Below are 19144 nucleotides of genomic sequence, written 5' to 3'. Positions count from 1 at the left end.
AGCTGGTTGGCAGAGGCAATTTCTTTATTAGGGTGTGTAGATTTGCCCTTTTGATCCCAGACCCCATATTACATAATTTCCCCAGCTGATTCCCTTGTTTATTAGCCGCAGTAGTGCACAGCATGGCCCGGGTAAAGTTTGCCATTTTGTAGTCAGGTGAGGGAGGCCGAGTCGGACGTGGGTGGGGGGGTGCTGATTGAATGGTGCTTGAGTGTGACACAATACTGTTCCTCCTTAGTGTGAAATGCGAATGTAGGTGAACAGGTGCCTTGCTCTGACCAGCCTGACATGCGCACTTGAACCCTTGCCTGCTTGCAATGCTAGGAGCCAGAGGGATTACGTAACACAGCCCCCAAGTCTCCATAGGAGCATTGGTATCCCCTGACTGAGCCAATCCTCACGCTGCTCTCTTGCAAGGGAGCAGCATCTACATTGGCTTAGGTGTCCTAGGGGTTGGAAGTAAAGGGCATAGCTGGTGAACAGTGAACCCCATGCATGTTTAGATGCAAAATGTTATCTTCTTTGTGACTGTGATGGACAAGATGGTGAGCATGCCTGCTCGTTTTTGTTTTGAAAAGTGGCTTTCTGGTGCCTCAGCATGTGTTTCCTTTTCCCTGGACCTATGTTTTTCTGTTCCTCGGCCCTGCTTAAACACATTGACCCCATATAATTTTCGGAGGGTAAAGGCATGAGGGAGGAGATCAGCAGCTCTGCTACAGCATGGATTTCCCAGGCCAGTCCAGTGGGGAAGTTCACGTTACGATGGAGAGTTTCTGAGGCTTCATGTTTTACTTCTGTTGGAGGCTGGAGGGCAGCAGCCATTGCAAGTCATATTTGGTGTGTCCTTGTCGGTGCCTCATTGGCTGACTTTCTGGCTGTCCTGTCTGCACTGGCGGGTCGTGCTGTCGGTCTCCTAGTTTCCTGTTGTGCTGTGCAGAGTACAGTGTATTGCTCAAGATGCTTTTGAAGGGCTGCACACTGAACACTGAGAGAAATTCATGAATGCTTAGGTTTCAGAAAGGCTGAAGTGGTGCATATGTGGTTGTTGAGAGTAGAAATGTCAGAAGTGCCTTTTTGGGGCAGCGCAAGAAGAGTTCTTGGTCGTGGGACGGGTTATAAGAGCAGTGCATGCATGACTGAAAGGCTGTACCAAGGGTTCCAAACAGGAATACTTGACCAGGAGGGCTTGTAAGAGGTCAGGCACACTGATAACAGGATGGCTATGAGACTGCTCTAGTGCCTGGCTACCCTACTGGGTGATAAACCACGCTAGACAAACCAACCTAACATTAACATATATACATGGCAAAGCGGGTGCTTGCATACAAAGAGCTGGAAGAAGTGTGCTCACTTTTCATTGAAAAATTAGCAGTAAATGTATTCTGTAAAATCCATTTGAATCTATCTTTTCACAGTTTTACTGCGGGGACCAGTGCCCTACTCTCCCACTCTGGGCTCGCTTGCTAATCGGTCACGCATTATACTCATGTCTGAAATTTTCGCCTCAGCTGCCACTGCTGATTGGCCCATTGCATCTACCTTGAGATACTTCTATTCAAGCCCATCAAGCCGGAAGCCACATTGGTGCTTTACAGACTTTAAGAATGAAACTTAATGTGCACCGATTTGCCTTTCAATGGAGTAGAGATACTCTTAGCTTATGCTAAAGAAATAAGATTTTTTTGAAGATAAGAAAGCAAAATTATATTCTACACCTGCAATCCCTGGTTCTTTCCTTTGTAGGGAAATGCCATCTATTTTGCTTTCTTTCTTTTCTTGAGTTGGGTCTGGAATCTGGCCTTGCCGGTAGTATCATTTCTCTATGGTTCTGATTGTCATTGCTTCAACCTGTTGCAATCACATTGTTTCAGTTTTATTCCTAGCTGTAAAATATGGTTTCTCCTAGCAAGTTAGATTTCTCTTACCATTGCTCTTTTGACCGTCTCACCAATTTCCCTCACTCTACCCTGATTTGAAATTGGGCAGCTACTTGCTTATATGTTCCTCTCAAAGCTTCCTGTTGATTGTTTTGATTTCTGATTTCTAAGTTGGGAACCTTCTTATTACTATTTTTTTTTAAATAATTCTATCTTCCCTATTGGAGTTTATAAGACTTCGATAAGCTCAACAGAATACATCTTATCCTATTTTGTTGTTTACGTTTGTCATTCATACTAGTGCATTAGTTGTTTATTCTCTCAAGTCATACCATCAACTTAAAGAGGGTGTATTCTTTGTGTCCGAGCCTTTTGTTTAAAAAAAAGATGGTTACTTTGTGATGCCCATGCTGCTCAGAGTTGCAATGAAAGAAAACTTCCATTATAATATCCGCCTTAAAATCAGAAATGAAATCTTGATTTTCTCTTCTCAGACCCGGATATTCTCAAATGTTCTTAGTGCTATAACTTCTATTACATTAAAGAAAGCAAGATAGGTATTACTCTACCCTGCATAAAAAATGAGTTTATCTGATAAATTTACCCTGCTCTGATATGCTTTATTCTCGTTTTCTGACCCTGCATCTGCATGCGCAACAATATTACTGTGGTTGCTCTGCAAAGCACATTGTTTTGATTGCTTTAGCCTGTATTACAATGCAAAACGTAATTACTGCAATTACGTTGCTCTTATTTGATTAAACATTCATTCCACTCTGGCTGCCTAACTTTACATTAGCTTAAAGGAGTGCGTTATTCTTTGTTTACAAACATAAATTATTTTACAGTCATTATCATTCAATGATTAAAAAAATGTAATACTTTCAGTGCAGAAAGTGAATGCCCTGATTGCATGACCCTACATTGAATTTCGGATTACAGTGATTGCTTTGTCCTGTATCGGATTACACAATGTGATTACTCGAATTACTTTTTATGAGCGTGTTTGCAGGAGGAGACTAATTTGATTCCTTTACAGTTTAATGGATTACATAACGAGAACCAGTTCGATGTTTTTCTCTGCCTGTCGTTGTAGAAGACATTTGTTCTCACTCCCTTGCCCGCCAGTTCATAAAGAAAGAGTTTACCCTTACTCCATTGCCTGCAATGAACTATAAAATGATATGACTTTGGTTAAACTGAATTGCATCTGATTGCAGGAGATTACTCAAACTACTTTATCTTGTGCCAGTTTACAGAAAATGACAGTGGTTCATTAATTGAATGTTATTGGCAGTGGATTAAATACTTGTAAAACAATGCGAGAGCTTGCAGAGGCCGGAGTAAAAGAACAAGAAAGTGGTCAGGGTAAGGAGATAGAAACTAAATGTGAAAAGGTTTTTACTCCTTCTGTTCCATTATCAGGGTCATCAGGAGAAAGAGCTGATAAATTTCTCTAAGCCCTCAGTTTATTACAGGTAGACCAATTTACCTCTCGAGCGGGGGAGTGTGTTAGGAATGTGACAACCTGATTTATTTGTTGCAAGTTACCGGCATCCTTGTCCTCTACTCGAGCACACATATGGAAAATGTTGCAGAAATAAAAATAATAGTAATTAATATGCATGTACAGACTAACAGAATTACAGAGGCAGGCAGCAGGTTGAATTGTGGAATTTTCCTTAAAATCTAACTTAGCTAATAACATATTCGCTTAAAGGCATGCCGTTCTAAGAGAGTTCAGCATTTAGACGTTTGTCGTCCAATACCTGAATTTCGCTAATATTTTCAGAACAAAGCCTATCTGCAGAACAAGGATACTTTTCGCCTATTTGGTCGCTTCTTGTTATCTAGTGATAAATAGCCTTGGTGCTATTACATTAAGAACTGTTCTTCTCCTCTGGAATTCAGAGCTATTTTATCCCTAGAGGAGTTGTGAAGGCTCATATTATATACTTTCTCAACATTAATACGAGAAAATATGCTGTGATGCACGATGTAAGGTGGGACTAAAAGCCTAGGAACTCACATCTTCAATTTAAAGTCACTGTGGAACAGTATTTTGTTTTAGCATAACTGTAACTTGCATCACGCATGTTATTTTCCTGATGCCTAAAGGAAGTGCCTGTGTCTGACATTGTAAGTTTTTCTATCACATCTTTGCTCCTGAGACAAGCAAGCATTGATTAGTTTGCTGGGATGAAATGTTTTCAGACTTGTTGAAATGTCGAGGTCGTCTTCTTCCTTTCTCGGGATCTCATTGTTCGGATGCCCAGCCACTGGTCTAGCCCAACGTGTTTGTCCACCATACAAACTCAGATTATGCCCAATCCGATACAAATCAGCCTTGGTCCTATTGCAATAGGAACAGTCAACCCCAAACAGTCAAGCCATACCCTCTCTGAACGGAACATAAGCAATCCAAGATGGGTTTTGGCCTAGTTTGGCGTCTTCAGTCAGGGACCCATGCCTAGGCACCTAGGAAGTTGAACTGCATAATACAAACAAGTGATAGGTGTAATGCTTAAAATAATCTTAGTCTGTGGTAATTACTTGGGCTGGTTCCCAGTACATCATTTTTTGTCCACCATGCCACCTCAGATGAGACTCAGCCGTTTGGAAATTAGCCTTCATCCTGTTCCAGTATAAACAGTCCCGCCCGAAACGCCCAGCTAGGCCCTTTCTGAACTGCAAACAAGCAACCCAAAACTGTTTTTAGGCTACTTAGACCTCTTCAGGCATGTGCAGGTTTGTTCCCGTGGCACAGTGAGTACTAGACCCCCGTCTGGGTTTACCAGTCACACTTAGTGTGTTGCACTAAGGAATACAAAAAAGGGATGAATGGACTACTTGAATTAATCTCAACCACTGGTGATTAATTACTTGGGGCTGCATTATAGTCCATTGTTTTTTATTTAGCCCACTATTCCATCTTAGGTTAGATCCTTGTCGAGCATACTAAAGCCAGGGGCACATCTGTCTGACTTGATTGGCCATTCAGACAACTTTTTTAGGTAGACTGCAAGCACTCTGGCCTGTTGTAATCTCTCTGTGGGCTTCTAACCACGCCCACTGCATGCCCATCACTATCACTCGTTCACTGCCTTTCAAAAATCCTTTGTTATCATTGATAAGTGTTTTACGTTTGTCCCTCCTTGGGGCAGTTTTGTTACCGCCTTAGCAATCTACTGTGTTACATGGATAATTAAATTTTTGCTGATACATCTGACTGTAAGCAAACTTCTTTTTCCCTTTGTGTCTCTCCTTCGCGCTCATGGGGGCCGTGATGCTATGACTCGGCTCACTTAAGTAAACTGTTTTACTTCTCATTTTCAATTTAAGTGGCAAGAAAAGTCCAGTTAGAAATTTACAACGCTGATAGCTCTAACTCATTCCTCTTTGACAATACTTGTTTTGTTACAGCAGCTGATGCAGCCTTATAGGCTTCAAGTACAAAACACATTGGCACATTCATTGTCTCAGAAAGAATAGCAACGAGCCAGCAAGCATTCTTTGACGTAGAGATATAAAAATCTTCTTCTTTGGTGCCAGTGGTCCTCACAAAAGCCCATATGAGGCACCATGAAAAATGTGCAGAGTTAAAGAAGTCAACATAACGATATGAACAAAGAAACTATTGTGGTGCAGCCTTTCCTGTCAGGTGACCTACGACTAAATTTACATACCCATAATTCCGTGTCACTTCTGAGTCCTCCTGTTGCTTCTTTTTGTTGCAACCATTGTTTTATCAATGTACCGGAATACAGCAATTATTCTAAATTGGTTGTACTTTAAAGGGTTTTCTAAGATGAACTTAGTCAACTAAATTACCCTGACAGTCCGTGGAAGGGTGTTTGCTGGCACCACAGACAGCAGCGACTAAATATATACTCAGTTTTCTCTTCAAACTGAATAAATCTTTCGCCTTTAACTAAAGATTTCTGTGGAGAGAAACATTTAAGAGTTTCACTCAATTTTTGAAAGCCCTGCCAAGTTCAGGGTTACCTTTATTTAGTAAATGAAAGTATAACTATATTATAGACAGATTGATTGTTTGCTAGTTCCTCGAGTGTGTCAATGTGGTTAATCTCCTGTTACATGACATATAATAAAGGTGCAATAACAACAGGTAAGTAAGGCTCAGTTGGTAAATGAAACACGTAACTGTATCCAATCTGGGTTTTATTTCTTGATCAGCTCTTGCTTCTCTCTTCTCATTGATTATTGAGATTTTATTCAAATCCACTCTGTGACTTAATTGTAAAGATGTATTAAAGTATATATTTACACTTTTATAGATATATATATATATATATGTATATCCCCTTCGCTGCCAGGCCTTTTCCCCCTCCTGTGCAGAGCCTTTTTTTGGCTATTTGGGGCAGTTCGCGCTTAGGCCCTAATAACTATTTGTTCACATAAGCTACCCATGCCAAATTTGCGTCCTTTTTTTCCAACATCCTAGGGATTCTAGAGGTACCCAGACTTTGTGGGTTCCCCTGAAGGAGACCAAGAAATTAGCCAAAATACAGTAAAAATTGTGTTTTTTCAAACAAATGGGAAAAAGGGCTGCAGAAGGCAGCTCGTGGTTTTTTCCCTGAAAATGGCACCAACAAAGGGTTTGTGGTGGCAAGATCACCATCTTCCCAGCTTTCAGGAACAGGCAGACTTGAATTGGAAAACCCAATTTTTCAATACAATTTTGACATTTTACTGGGACATACCCCATTTTTACTATTTTTTGTGCTTTCAGCCTCCTTCCAGTTACTGACCAAAATGGGTGAGAAACCAATGCTGGATCCCAGAAAGCTAAACGTTTCTGAAAAGTAGACAAAATTCTGAATTCAGCAAGGGGTCATTTGTGTAGATCGTACAAGGGTTTCCTACAGAAAATAACAGCTGAAATAAAAAATATTGAAATTGAGGTGAAAAAAACAGCCATTTTTCTCCACGTTTTACTCTGTAACTTTTTCCTGCAATGTCAGATTTTTTAAATCAATATACCGTTACGTCAGCTGGACTCTTCTGGTTGCGGGGATATATAGGGCTTGTAGGTTCATCAATAACTCTAGGTACCCAGAGCCAATAAATGAGCTGCACCTTGCAATGGGTTTTTATTTTATACCGGGTATACAGCAATTCATTCGCTGAAATATAAAAAGTGAAAAATAGGTATCAAGAAAACCTTTGTATTTCCAAAATGGCCACAAGATAAGGTGTTGAGAAGCAGTGGTTATTTGCACATCTCTGAATTCCGGGGTCCCCATACTAGCATGTGAATTACAGGGCATTTCTCAAATAGACGTCTTTTTTACACACTGCCTTACATTTGGAAGGAAAAAATGTAGAGAAAGACAAGAGGCAATAACACTTGTTTTGCTATTCTTTGTTCCCCCAAGTCTCCCGATAAAAATGGTACCTCACTTGTGTGGGTAGGCCTAGCGCCCACGAAAGGAAATTGCTCAAAACACAACGTGGACACATCACATTTTTTTACAGAAAACAGAGGTGTTTTTTACAAAGTGCCTACCTGTGGATTTTGGCCTCTAGCTCAGTCGGCACCTGGGGAAACCTAGCAAACCACCGCATTTTTGAAAACTAGACACCTAGGGGAATCCAAGATGGGGTGACTTGTGGGGATCTGACTAAGTTCTGTTACCCAGAATCCTTTGCAAACCTCAAAATTTGACCCATAAAAAAAAAACTTTTTCCTCTCATTTCGGTGACAGAAAGTTCTGGAATCTGAGAGGAGCCACAAATTTCCTTCTACCCAGCGTTCCCCCAAGTCTCCTGATAAATATGGTACCTCACTTGTGTGGGTAGGCCTAGCGCCCACAAAAGGAAATGTCCCAAAACACAACGTGGACACATCACATTTTTTCACAGAAAACAGAGGTGTTTTTTACAAAGTGCCTACCTGTGGATTTTGGCCTCTAGCTCAGCCGGCACCTGGGGAAACCTAGCAAACCAGTGCATTTTTAAAAACTAGACACCTAGGGGAATCCAAGATGGGGTGACTTGTGGGGCTCTGACCAGGTTCTGTTACCCGGAATCCTTTGCAAACCTCAAAATTTGACCAAAAAAACACTTTTTCCCTCTCATTTCGGTGACAGAAAGTTCTGGAATCTGAGAGGAGCCACAAATTTTCTTCCACCCAGCGTTCCCCCAAGTCTCCCGATAAAAATGGTTCCTCACTTGAGTGGGTAGGCCTAGCGCCCACGAAAGGAAATGGCCCAAAACACAACGTGGACACATCACATTTTTTCACAGAAAACAGTGCCTACCTGTGGATTTTGGTCTCTAGCTCAGCTGGCACCTGGGGAAACCTAGCAAACCAGCACATTTTTGAAAACTAGAAACCTAGGGGAATCCAGGATGGGGTGACTTGTGGGGCTCTGACCAGGTTCTGTTACCCAGAATCCTTTGCAACCACAAAATTTGGCCAAAAAAACACTTTTTCCTCTCATTTCGGTGACAGAAAGTTCTGGAGTCTGAGAGGAGCCACAAATTTCCTTCCACCCAGCGTTCCCCCAAGTCTCTCGATAAAAATGGTACCTCACTTGTGTGGGTAGGCCTAGCGCCCACGAAAGGAAATGGCCCAAAACACAACATGGACACATCACATTTTTTCACAGAAAACAGAGGTGTTTTTTGCAAAGTCCTACCTGTGGATTTTGGCCTCTTGATCAGCCGGCCCCAGGGGGGGTCAGAAATGGCCTAAAATAAATTTGCCCCCGTCCCCCCAACCCCTCCCGGGGAGCGACCCTTGCCTACGGGGATGCTCCCCTTGCGTGACATTGGCGCAAAAAAAAAATCCCCGGTGCCTAGTTGTTTCTGCCCCCCGTGGGGGCAGATTGACCTAAAATCAGCCAATCTGCTCCCAAGGGGGGCATAAATGGTCTAAATACAATTTGCCCCCCAGGGGAGCGACCCTTGCCTAATGGGTCGCTCACCATCTCTAAAAAAACAAACAAACAAAAACAAAACACAAAAAAAGAATTTGCCCTGGTGCCTAGAGGTTTCTGCCCCCCCCCTGGGGAGAGATCGGCCTAATAACAATAGGCCGATCTGCCCCCCTGAAATGGCCTAAAATAAATTTGCCCCCCTAGCCCCCCCGGGTAGCGACCCTTGCCTACGGGATTGCTCCCTTTGCGTGATGGCGCAAAAAAAAAGATCCCTGGTGCCGGGGGCAGATTGACCTAAAATCGGCCAATCTGTCCCCAAAGCGGGCAGAAATGGCCTAAGTACAATTTGCCCCTCTAGGGGAGTGACCCTTGCCTAAGGGGTCGCTCCCCATCTGTAAAACAAAAAAAACAAAAAAATTCCAGCTGCCTAGTGGTTTCTGCCCCCCTTGGGGGCAGATCGGCCTAATTAAAACAGGCTGATCTTCCCCCCAGGGGGGGCAGAAAAGGCCTTAAAAAAAATGCCCCCCTGGGAGTGACCCTTGCCCAGGGGGTCGCTCCCCTTGCGAGTTTCATTTCCAAAAATAAATCCCTGGTGTCTAGTGGGCGTTTCAAAAGCCAGATTGCTTTAGAATCCGGCTTTTGAAACGCTGAGAGAGACTTCAAAGGGAAGGAAATTCCTTTCCTTCCCTTTGAAGCCTCTCTTGCCTCCTCCACGTGATCGGAAGAGAAATGCTTTGCATTTCTCTTCCGATCGCGATGGAAGCTCAGCTTCCAGCGCGATGGAGGAGGCCCTCTGTGACAATCAGCATGCAATCGCACGCTGACGTCACAGAGGGGAGTGGGGGGGTCGGGGGTGGAAGGGGAAAGTCTTCCCCTTCCACCCTGACTTTGAAACTGGTGAATGAAGTTCGATCCTGGGAAAATCACTTAATCAACCCTTGCCTAAAAACCACAAGCAATAGCAAAGCAAATAGGTTGTACTTATGCAAGATCTATTGGCTTTGTCTATGCTATTTCTTAGCCAGGTATAGCAGTAAAAAAATAAAAAGTGATATGGCACGGTCAACTCTTGCTCCATCATAGCGCTTTTTAATTTTATTTTATTTCTAAATGTGCTACACAGCAGACGCGCAGCTGTACAACATGGCAAAAAAGATTGACAAAGCCAATAGGGCTTGCATAGGTGAGACCTATTGGCTTTATCAATGCTATGGGAAAAAAGCGATATGATGAGGCTAGTGCTGGATGTGTCTAAGATATTCATTAGGTTGAGCGCGCAAGAGCTTTGACCTGTTGTAATCTATCTGTGGGCTTTTAACAACGCCCATCACATGCCCATCACTGTCACTCGTTCATGGGCTTGCCTTTCAAAAACCCTTTGTTATCCTTGGTAAAGGCTTTATGTTTGTCCCTTGATGGGGCGGTTTTGTTACTGCCTTGGACACCAATCCTGTTACATGGATAATTGCATGTTTGCCGAATTGTTTGACTGCGAGCAAACTTATTTTTCCTTTTGTGTCTCTCCTTTGCACTCTAGTTGGCTGTGGAGCTTTGAATCAGCTTGCTTATGTCAACTGTTTTACTTTTCATTTTCAATTTATGTGGGAAGAAAAGTCCAGGAATTTACAACTCTAGTAGCTCTACTCAAGCAAACGTAAGACCCATTGCATTGCAAATGCTTGTTTTCTGTAGTTAATGAAACTCTTTTCAACTTCGATTTTATTTAACACACCTGGTGAAGTTGGCCAGCAAGTGCCTGCACTTCACTGGATGCGGTAATCAAAGTAAATCCAGACTCCACATGACAGCCCCAAACACCCTATGTAAGACAGAAGATTCTCTATGGTGGGAGTCGGTTGAGGAGAGTCTGGCATTTAACTTTCATTTAACCTGCTTTTAACTTGCAAATTAGGTCAGGCAGTGTCAGCACACTTCCAAATTATAAAATTGGAGGTCTGATTTTGCTTATCTACTGTGAAGGGATATTTTTTGTTCTAGAAATTGAAATATTATTACCTGGGCAGGTGTCGACAGCCTAAACCAGTTTGAGTATGTACAGTAAGAACCAGGATACTAGACATCACATTTGTGCATGAAATCCACAGTACAAGAGCAGAAGGCTCAAGATAAATATTTAGGAAACAAGGGTTGCCTAGGATTCCTAGTACTGATCCATAGGATGAATGTGTGACTGAAAGAAGTATGCTGATCTAGCCACTCCCACAATGTCTACAAGCCCCAAAAGGAAGTGACTTGTTTTCTCTGAACACAAGGGTTTCTTTCAGCGGACAAGCATGAATGCACCTTCTTACCTCCCTCCATATGAATTGATGGGAAATTATGTTAGACATATCTTTTCTGTTACTACTCTTCTACCCAAACCCTTCCACAGGGTGAGTTACACACAAGGCCCCCAGAAAATTAAATGTTTACCAGGTTGTGAATGAAGGCGTAGAGAAGAAAGTGAAGACAGGTAAATTAGAACTGGATAATCCATAGTAAATAGACTCCAGCCCGTGTGCTCAAAGCACGAGCTGGATATCGAAGATGACAAAAAGTGCAATAGGAGTGAGGACAAGATGTATTTTGCAGAAAAATGTACCTTTCAGATTAAGCAATTAAATAACCTTCAAAATTATTGAAAGATAAATAACCTTAAAAATGATTGCAAGATCCTAAATATAAATTGAACCACGAGCCGTGGGCAGCCTTCAGAAATTGATATGAAGGAGCTATGAATCAAAAGAATAACCTCAGGTGTGAGAATGGTAAGACATCCAAGTGAAAGTGAGATATCAAATTAGCCGTATCTGGGACAAAGTTTGTATTTGTGCACCTATATGTCAGTTGCAGCTCCTCCATTAGGGCAAAGGAGAGTCGCCCCCCCACCTTAGCTGCTGGTGCAAATCCTTTAACAATGCAAATCCTTTATCATTTCGTTTGTTAAAGGGGCAGGGCAATGGGGAAGACAAGATGAGAGGAGTGCACTGTGCACTCCCCTCACTGCACATGTATGTTTGGCCGGCCATCTCGGGTCGGCCAAACAAACATGCGCAGTAGGCACTCTCCAGCCCAGCAACAAAGTTGCCCCGCTGGAGACAGCATGCACAGGCTCCCAGTCTGCCGGGAGTGACCTGCCTGGGCACTCTCAGCCAATCCTAATGCTGCTCTGAGCAGCGTCAGGATTGGCCGCAGGGCAGGCTGGGGGCCTGTGCCTGCCTGCAGCGATGGGAGAGGAGGGAAGCAGGTAAGTGATTTTTAAAAAATGTTTTGTTTTTTTTCCGTTCCCCCCCTCCGGGTCCCACCCGCACCCCCTGGGGTACCCCACCCCAACAAAGCCCTGCGAGCGGCTCCTGTGATTTGTTCTCCCAACTTAATACGGAAGCCCCAGAAACAGCAGGTGTTACCGGGGATTCAGTGCAAGGATTGCCTGGGAAATGAATCAGCGCCAGTAAATCGACTGGCAGGAGGGCACAGATAAACCCTACTCATGCAAGGACAGTGTTATAGCAAGAGTGCTAATTGCAGCAAGGAGTACCATGTCAGGTGTAAGAAGAGAAGCTAACACACCACTTACCATTTTAAAGCTATCTTGTTCGCCACCAATCTGAAGTACCACATCAAAGCCGTCAGCCTTGCAGTCCACACAAGATAGTCTAGGGACGACTGCATGACAAAGAGCGAGAGAGCTCCCTGACTAGAGAGACACATGCAAAAACAACAGATGATGGACGGAATGGAGAGCAAATCAAACTTGCACCCCCAGTCACAGATCTGGGTTTAATCCATCAGTTTCTTTGCTTGCTGTGCCATTCCAGTTAGGACCCAGCCATGTACAAATCAGTCTTGACCCTGTTCCACAGTTCGGGCTGGACTTGGGGAACAGGGTCAAGACTGAGTTGCATATGGCTGGGTCCATACTGGGGTGGCATGGTGAGCAAAATAATTGATAGATTAAACCCAGATCTGTGACTGGGGGTGAATGTTTGATTGGTTCTGCATTCTGTCCATCATTTGTCTTTTGTTTGCTTTTGTTGCCATAAGTGCATCGGGTATGCTCAGACGTGGGTCCCGGGCTCATTATGCCCCTGGATTCAAGGTAGCCTTGCTGATGAAGGGTGATACCATGAAACCGGTCTTAGGATGCTTGTTTCCAGTCCAGGAAGGATCTGGCCTGACAGTTTAGCTGGACTGTTCCCATGGGGAACAGGGTCAAGACTGATTTGCATATAGCTGGGTCCAAACTGAGGTGGCATGGTGAGCAAAAGAACTGATGGATTAAACCCAGATCTGTGACAGAGGGTGGATGTTTGATTGGTTCTGCATTCTGTCTTCATTTGCATTTGTTTGTTTTTGTTGCCATACGTTTGCTGGGTATTCCCAGATGTGGGACCCGGGCTCACTATGCCACTGGATTCAAGCTAGCTTGGCTGATGAAGGGTGAAACCAGTCCTTGGATTCTTGTTTCTGGTACAGGGAGGACCAGGCCTGGCAGTGCGGGCTGGACTGTTCCCATGAGGACCAGGATCAAGACTGATTTGCATGTGGCTGGGTCCAAACTAGGGTGGCATGATGAGCAAAAGAATTGATGGATTAAACCCAGATCTGTGACTGGGGGTGAATGTTTGATTGGTTCTGCATTCTGTCCATCATTAGTGCTTGTTTGCTTATGTTGCCATAAGTGCGCTGGGTATGATCAGGTGTAGGTCCTGGGCTCACTATGCCACTGGACTGAAGCTAGCCTGGCTGGTAAAGGGTGATACCCTGAAACCAGTCCCTGGATACTTGTTTCCGGTCCAGGGAGGACCAGGCCTGGCAGTTCGGGCTGGACTGTTCACATGGGGAACAGAGTCAAGACGGATTTGCATATGGCTGGGTCCAAACTGGAGTGGCATGGTGAGCAAAAGAAATTATGGATTAAGCCCAGATCCATGACTGGGGTGAATGTATGATTGGTACTGCATTTGTCCATCATTTGTGTTTGTTTGCTTTTGTCGCCATAATTGCACGGGGTATGCTCAGACGTAGGTGCCGGGCTCACTATGACACTGGATTTAAGCTTTTTTGAATGCTGAAGGGTAATACCCTGAAATCAATCCCAGGATGCTTGTTTCCGGTCCAGGGAGGACCTGGCCTGGTGGTTCGGGCTGGACTTTTCCCATGGGGAACAGGGTCAAGACTGATTTGCATATGGCTGGGTCCAAACTGGGGTGGCATGGTGAGCAAACCAATTGATGGATTAAACCCAGATCTGTGACTGGGGGTGAATATTCGATTAGTTCCGCATGTCGTCCATCATTTGTGTTTATTTGCTTTTGTCACCATAAGTACACCGGGTATGCCCAGACGTGGGTCCCGGGCTCACTGTTCCACTGTTTTCACGCTAGCCTGGCTGATGAAGGGTGATACACTGAAACCAGTCACAGGATGCCTATTTCCGGTTCAGGGAGGACTTGGCCTGGCAGTTCAGGCTGGACTGTTCCCATGGGGAATAGGGTTAGGACTGATTTGCATATGGCTGGGTCCAAACTGGGGTGGCATGATGAGCAAAAGAATTGATGAATTAAACCTAGACCTGTCACTTGGGGTGAATGTTGGATTGGTTCTGCATTCCTTCCATCATTTTTGTTTGTTTTCTTTTGTTGTCATAAGTGTGCTGGGTATGCACAGACATGGGTCCTGGGCTCACTATGCCACTGGATTCAAGCTATCCTGGCTGATGAAGGGTGATACCATGAAACCAGTCCCAGGATGCTTGTTTCCGGTCCAAGAAGGACCTGGCTTGGCAGTTCGGGCTGAACTTTTTCGCATGAGGAACAGGGTCAAGACTGATTTGCATATGGCTGGGTTCAAACTGGGGTGGCATGGTGAGCAAAAGAATTGATGGATTAAACCCAGATCTGTGACTGGGGGTGAATGTTTGATTGGTTCCGCACTTTGTCCATCATTTGTGTTTGTTTGCTTTTATCGCCATTAGTGTGCCGGGTATGCCCAGACGTGGGTCCCAGGCTTATTATGCCACTGGATTCAAGGTAGCCTGGCTGATGAAGGGTGATACTCTGAAACCGGTCCCAGGATGCTTGTTTCTGGTCCAGGGTGGACCTGGCTTGGCAGTTCGGGCTGGACTGTTGCCATGGGAAACAGGGTCAAGACTGATTTGCATATGACTGGGTCCAAACTAGGGTGGCATGGTGAGCAAAAGAATTGATGGATTAAACCCAGATCTGTGACTAGGGGTGAATGTTTGATCAGTTCTACATTCCCTCCATCATTTGTGTTTGTTTGCTACAGTGACACACTCCTTCAGCTTCTGAATGGGACAATGACGACCCAAGTGGCTTTTCTCATATTCAAACAGATGCCCTTCCCTGGATGACGGGGGCGTTTTACCCATATAGTTCTCCATCTAATCTCCTAAATATAGCATGCTAATCTCCTAAAGTGCATGATAATCGCCAAATGTTTAGTAAATAATATCAAACGTTTTTGAATGCTCTACACTCAATTTGGCTGATGTCGATCAATTGTTAGGTGACAGCCTGATTGTTAGACAAAGCTAATTGTCGGCACCAAGTGCCTTTTTATGAACCTGCTCTTATTGCTTTGAAAGATGCACTGTTGAATGCTGTTTTTTGAAGTATGTGAAGTATGTCCTCTTAAAACTAATTTAAAGATTATGACTTGCAAACAAAACAAACGTGAAACCCCTAGAGATTATCACAGCTATTTTAAGATGTTTTCAACTGCTCTTCTGGCATTCTTAATGATATGTAAACAGCTCAAGAGGATGTAGGGGTGGTGTTCATACAAGGGCTATTGTCAAAGATACAGGAACAATTAAGAGCAATATGTATTTTCTCGCAACTTTAGTTCAGAATTTGCTATATTTGCAAATCACTGTGTTGCTATGCAAGAATGAAAGAAGAAATCAAGAGTATTACAGAAGCTAAACTAATACCTTTCAAGAGCAATCCTTCCAGCAAATGGCCAGAAGAAGGGGCTAGGTACGAATGGGGCACCAAAGTTATCCTTGATGGAAAGGCAGGGGTTCTGGCAATTCTGTATAATTAGGTATTGTAAATTAGACTATCCAAACATACCCCATTATTCACATGATCAGTCCAAACAAACTGATTTCCTTCCTCTCCTACAAAATCCATACCCAATTTTATGGGACAACCCATGGGGAATTGACTGCTCTGTCAATGCTTTTATCCCGGTAGATTAGCAGGGACTGTACTGATGATGTGCCATTAATGGAAAGCCTATGTGATACCTCATGAACACTGGTGCTAGCAGATCTGCATTGAAAACCGCTGAGCTTTCCTCACTACTTCAATCAAATGAATCAATTGAAGCATTTGGTATTTCTAACTCTTCTGTTTCTCACTTGAAATGTGTGAGGTTTCACCAGTAGCAACTACAACTTTATGCTCCTGGCAGCTGTTAGATGGACTCTCATTTCTGATTTATGAGGAGGTCTAGTATGTGCATTCCAAGTGAAAAATCAAGACTAAACAAGTGAAGTAGTAGAACACAGAGACACAGTTAAAAGCAAGATATTTTCTACACTACAAAGAAAGGTCCATTATGAGTAGATGACTAGAGTGCAAGAGGAGAGTTACCAAGTCACCAGCGACAACTGCTATTATCTATGAACCCATAATATATGTATGCGAGTCTTGGTATATTTGAGAAAATAAGCATGCACATGCACCGATATCTGTATCACTGACCAGTAGTCTTAATATAGAAAGTGTCCTAGGGTATGTGCGCCCGTTGTTGGTGTTCTGTTAGGATGAGATGTCCCCCGCATGGTGCACAGTCATGTCTCCTTTCTAGAGAGCCCCCTGCAAGTACCTGCTGCTAGAAATTAGGGCCCGTATTTATACTTTTTTAGCGCCGCATTTGTGCCGCTTTTTGACGCAAAAACAGCGCAAACCTACAAAATACAATTGTATTTTGCAAGTTTGCGCCGTTTTTGCATAAAAAAACGCAAATGCGGCGCAAAAAAAGTATAAATACGGGCCTAGGTCTCTAGTTGGCCGAGGTATGCACCCTGTCCAAGTAGGGATGACAGTCCTAGTCAGGGTAAGTCCGACACACACCATAAATTAACCTGTGCTCACCCTCTGATAGCTTGGCACAGAACAGGCAGGCTTAACTTAGGTGGCAATGTGTAAAGTATTTGTGCAACACTTAAACAATGACACAATGAATAAAGTTAGAATAATAGATTATGATTTTATAAATAAAACAAGACAAAAACTATAAAAGTCCATCTAGTATCAGTCGAGATATGAATTTTTAAATATTTAAGGGAAGTACAGGGCTTAGAAGCAAATAGTTCTCAAAGAGTTAATGGGTCGCGCTGGACCAGGACAAAGTCAAGAATTCAGGCTGCCCGCGATGGAGTGCAGGCTGGATACAGGACCCACACGGACCCTGGAACAACAGTACCTTGATTCTGGTGGCAGCAGCGGTATGAGTTACTGATCCCAACATAGGTGAGGTGTTGCACCGAATTCCTCCATGCAACTGCAGCAATGCGTCAGATCCATGAGTGAAGCGTTGGATTTGAAGTGCAGCAGTTCCGAATGGGATACAGCAGGTTTCTCCATGCTGTAGAGGTGATGTGCTGATCTTCTTCATGCAGTGGCGGCAATGCATTCCTTCTGTAGTGGTCGTTCCAAGTGCGATTCGCCACTACGGTTCCCGCAACAGCAGCTATGTGTCGATTCTGCTCTCACTGCAGAGGATGCATTGGTTCCACTGGAGCCAACCCTTAGGTCCACTTCCAAGAGTCCGGACTGGGGGTGCACCACTTGGCAGGACAGATCCAGAAACAGATGAGCCCAAGGGTTGGAAAAGAAGGGTTCTAAGGTACATATTTACAAGGAACTGGGCATCAGCTACGATGCACCAGTTTCCTTGCATCACCCTGCGCCCCCTTAGCGACACTATGGTAGCGCTGTATTTACAATATAGTGCACCATGGCTCATGTTAGGACAATAGCATTAACATTTTTGATGCTATTGTTGTGCTTCGCTGGACAAGCACCAAAAATGCTGGCAGTAGTCAAGCAAAGCAAAGGAGGACCATAGGCTAATTCACTAGCATCACATTAATGCTTGCCCTGAGCAGGCATTACAAAAATTACACTAGAGTGATGCAGTGAAATCTTGTAAATTTCACTGCACCATTTTTTGGGCCTCCCTGCGGGGGAACGCCCCACTGGTGCAAGTATGATGTGGCACAAGTGGTTACAAAGTGACTCAATGCTTGCATTGCACCACTTTGTAAATATGGCGCAGGGTGGGAGACTGGTTCGTGCCGCCTTAGCGTAAAAAATGACTGTAAAAGTGGCTTGTAAATATGCCACTGAATCATTTGTGTCCGTGAAACTTAGGCAAGAGGAGGCAAGTCAACAAGTCCTTGGAGACACTCTGGGGTCATCAAGTGATGCATCTCCAGTCTTTCTCACCCAGGCAGGGGAACAGCAAGGAAGCTTAGCAAGCAAAGAGCACAGCAAGGCAGAGCCCAGCAAAGCAATAGTCCAGCAGAGTAGCAGACCTTCCAGTACAGCAGTTATTCTTCCTGGCAGAGTAGTCACAGGTCCAGAAATGCCCTGAGTTGGTGGTGTCAAGGGTCCAGTACTTCTATCCAGCTGTGCCCATGGAGTGGGGAGACTTTAAAGAAAAGCTTTAAAGTACACAAGGTCCTTGCCCATCCTGCCCTGGCTCCAGACTCACTACAGGGTGGAATGCAGCTCTTTGTGTGGGGACAAACCTAGCCCTTTCAGGTGCAAGTGTCAGCTCCTCCCTCCCATCCAGCCCAGGAAGACATGTGTGCCTGATGATGGGCTCAGAGTTCTAAAGCCAGCAAAACAAAATCAGAAAAAATTGAAAGAACCCACATTGTTGCACTAAAATCCTCAGTGCATGTGAGTCATATGCTTGTTACACACTTTGTGAGTGTGTGAGAGAGCCAGAGTGAAGGCGGCCTGTGGGTTCCATATGTGCAGTCCCTGGCCTATTCATGTGTGCACAATGGCAGAGAGGTTCCTTTCGCAGACAGTGGAAGAGTATTGCTGACATTCCTGATACTGAAGGGAGGGAACCTAGATACTGTAGTGGAGAAAGACGAGACAGGCTCCCCAAAGAAATTCAAAAAAGTTATTTTGCCGCGGAGGGCTGCCGATTAGTCTCTTACCAAGTACTGCCATTTGGTTGATGGTGTTGGTGAAGGGTAGAATTGTAGTCCCTGTTGTTTAGAGTATGAAGGGTTATTTAGTAAGGGTCAGCCTTTTGACTTGGTTTGTGATCAGTGTCAGATATGGCCAGGTGCAGACTGCTCACTCC

At 44.1% G+C, this 19144-nt stretch overlaps 1 protein-coding gene and 1 non-coding gene across 3 annotated transcripts in view; one reads left to right on the top strand and one right to left on the bottom strand.

Annotated features, from left to right (window-relative positions):
* The window catches only part of TPD52L1 (TPD52 like 1), a 943512-nt gene that overhangs the window by 281658 nt on the left and 642710 nt on the right, over positions 1-19144 (bottom strand). The window lies entirely within an intron of this gene.
* Positions 5765-5880, top strand: LOC138297654 (U5 spliceosomal RNA). Its single transcript, XR_011204198.1, has one exon. It is a non-coding gene; the product is annotated as a U5 spliceosomal RNA (small nuclear RNA).

This window comes from Pleurodeles waltl, chromosome 5 (genome assembly GCF_031143425.1).
Source record: "Pleurodeles waltl isolate 20211129_DDA chromosome 5, aPleWal1.hap1.20221129, whole genome shotgun sequence".
Classification (NCBI taxonomy): Eukaryota; Metazoa; Chordata; class Amphibia; order Caudata; family Salamandridae; genus Pleurodeles; species Pleurodeles waltl.
The sequence above is the reverse complement of the archived record's forward strand: the minus strand, read 5'-3'. Positions and strand labels throughout refer to the sequence as shown.